We start from the raw sequence: 3,445 nt of genomic DNA on the forward strand, positions 1-3,445 counted from the left end.
GATTAGGATTAGGATTAGGATTAGGATTTTTATTAGGATTATGAATATTTCTTCTGCATCTCAGGTTCAATGTTATTTGTATTTATTTATTTTCAATGTTCCATGTTAGATTTCATTGCTTCGAATGTATGTTATTTAAGGTATTCCAGATATTTATGATTTTAATTTAGCTTTCTACATTCTTGGCTTTGGTTGATTAATTGGTGACTCTTGGGTTATCAAACTCATTGTTGATTGAAAATTGGAATTCTTCAAGAATTGATTCAAGATCCAATAACTCTAACTTTTCCCAAGGAAAGACTGGGACTTGAGGATTCGAATTAATTCATCTACTTAACTTACCTTCATAGTTAGAGGTTAACAAAGTAGGAGAAAACTCCAATTCTCATCACAATTGATAAGGATAACTAGGATAGGACTTTCAGTTCTCATACTTTGCCAAGAGTTTATTTTACAATTATTATTATTTTATTTTACTTGTCATTCAACTAACCTTTTACCTTAATCCAAAACCCCAAAACACACTTTTTCATAACCAATAATAAGAACATACCTCCCTGCAATTCCTTGAGAAGACGACCCGAGGTTTAAATACTTTGGTTATCAATTTATTTAGGGGTTTGTTACTTGTGACAACCAAAACATTTGTATGAAAGGACTTTTGTTGGTTTAGAAGCTATACTTGCAACGGAAATTTATTCTGAATTCTAGACCACGCAAAAGTTCTCTCATCAATACCCCCTCTTCACTCCTTCATTTTCACACGTCACAAACCCTCTCCTACTGGTGGACGAAATTGTGATTCATTCTCTTTGTATTTGCATGAGATTTATTTAATGGCTCTTTGCTATGTGTGGACACAACTCTGTTCAACTTAACCAGCAAGTGTACTGGGTCATCCAAGTAATACCTTACGTGAGTAAGGGTCGATCCCACAGAGATTGTTGGTATGAAGCAAGCTATGGTTACTTTGTAAATCTCAGTCAGACAGATTAAATGGTTTATGATAAGTTCGAAAATAAATAATAAACAAAAAATAAAACAGGATAGAAATACTTATGTAAGTCAATAGTGGGAATTTCAGATAGGCGTATGGAGATGCTATGCTCCTCTTGAATCTCTACTTTCTTATTACATTCATCTAATCCTTCTTACTCCTTTCCATGGCAAGCTGTATGTAGGGCATCACTGTTGTCAATGGCTACATCCCATCCTCTCAGTGAAAATGGTCCTATGCTCTGACACAGCACGGCTAATCATCTGTCGGTTCTCAATCAGGTTGGAATAGAATCCCTTGATTCTTTTGCGTCTGTCACTAACTCCCAGCCTTCAGGAGTTTGAAGCTCGTCACAATCATTCAACACCGGAATCCTACTCGGAATACCACAGACAAGGTTAGACTTTCCAGATTCCCGGGATCCTACTCAGAATACCACAGACAAGGTTAGACTTTCTGGATTCCCATGAATGCCGCCATCTATCTAGCTTATACCACGAAGATCCTGTTGGGGAATCTAAGAGATATGCGCCCGGCCTAAGGTAGAACGGAAGTGGTTGTCAGTCACGCGCGTTCATAGGTGAGAATGATGATGAGTGTCACGGATCATCACATTCATCAAGTTGAAGTGGAACGTATATCTTGGAATAAGAATAAAAGAGAATTGAATAGAAAATAATAGTAATTGTATTGAAACTTGAGGTACAGCAGAGCTCCACACCCTTAATCTATGGTGTGTAGAAACTCCACCATTGAAAATACATAAGTGAAAGGTTCAGGCATGGCCGAGAGGCCAGCCCCCATGATCTAAGAACTAATCGTCCCAAGATGTCTAATACACTAGTAAAAAGTTCTATTTATAATAAACTAGCTACTAGGATTTACAAGAGTAAGTAATTGATGCATAAATCCACTTCCGGGGCCCCCTTGGTGTGTGTTTGGGCTGAGCTTGATCTATCCACGAGCTGAGGCTTCTTTTGGAGTTGAACGCCGAGTTATAGCGTGTTTCTGGCATTCAACTCCGGGTTGTGACGTGTTTCTGGCGTTTGACTCTAGACAGCAGCATGTACTTGGCGTTGAGAGCCACTTTACGTCGTCAATTCCCGAATAAAGTATAAACTATTATATATGGCTGGAAAGCTCTCGATGTCTACTTTCCAACGCCGTTGAGAGCGCGCCATTTGGAGTTCTGTAGCTCCAGAAAATCCATTTTGAGTGCAGGGAGGTCAGATTCCAACAACATCAGCAGTCCTTTTGTCAGCCTTTTTCAGAGTTTTGCTCAAGTCCCTCAATTTCAGCCAGAAATTACCTGAAATTATAGAAAAACACACAAACTTATAGTAAAGTCCAGAAATATGATTTTAACATAAAAACTAATGAAAACATCCCTAAAAGTAGCTTGAACTTACTAAAAACTACCTAAAAACAATGCCAAAAAGCGTATAAATTATCCAGATTTCTGGGAGAATACTGGGAGGAGTTTCAATGACTTTCTTACTCAGCTGACCCACTTGTGCCTCCAGATTTCTGATGGAGGATCTTGTTTCACTCATGAAAATGAAAGTGGCTTTTGACAGATCAGAAACTAGATTGGCTAAATTAGAAGTGTTTTGTTCAGAATTCTCTGTCTGTTGTTGAGAAGATGATGGAAAAGGCTTGCTATTGCTCAGCCTATTGCGTCCACCATTGTTAAAGCCTTGTTGAGGCTTTTGTTGATCCTTCCATGAGAAATTTGGATGATTTCTCCATGATGAATTATAGGTGTTTCCATAAGGTTCACCCATGTAATTAACCTCTGCCATTGCAGGGTTCTCATGATCATAAGCTTCTTCAGAAGCTACCTCTTTAGTACTGTTGGATGCATTTTTTCATCCATTCAGAATTTGAGAGATCATGTTGACTTGCTGAGTCAACACTTTATTCTGAGCCAATATGGTATTCAGAGCATCAATTTCAAGAACTTCCTTCCTCTGAGGTGTCCCATTATTCACGGAATTCCTCTCAGAAGTGTACATGAATTGGTTATTTGCAACCATGTCAATGAGTTCTTGAGCTTCTGCAGGTGTTTTCTTTAGGTGGATGGATCCACCTAGAGAATGGTCCAATGACATTTTCGAAAACTCAGATAGACCATAATAGAATATATCTAATATGGTCCATTCTGAAAACATGTCAGATGGACACCTTTTGGTCAACTGCTTGTATTTTTCCCAAGCTTTATAGAGGGATTCACCATCTTTTTTGTTTGAAGGTCTGAACATCCACTCTAAGCTTGCTCAGCTTTTGAGGAGGAAAGAATTTATCCAAGAAGGCCGTGACCAGCTTCTCCCAGGAGTCTAGGCTATCCTTAGGTTGTGAATCCAACCATATTCTAGCTTTGTCTCTTACAGCAAAAGGGAAAAGCATGAGCCTGTAGACTTCAGGATCTACTCCATTCGTCTTAACAGT

The sequence above is a fragment of the Arachis duranensis genome, chromosome 9 (genome assembly GCF_000817695.3).
Source record: "Arachis duranensis cultivar V14167 chromosome 9, aradu.V14167.gnm2.J7QH, whole genome shotgun sequence".
Lineage (NCBI taxonomy): Eukaryota > Viridiplantae > Streptophyta > Magnoliopsida > Fabales > Fabaceae > Arachis > Arachis duranensis.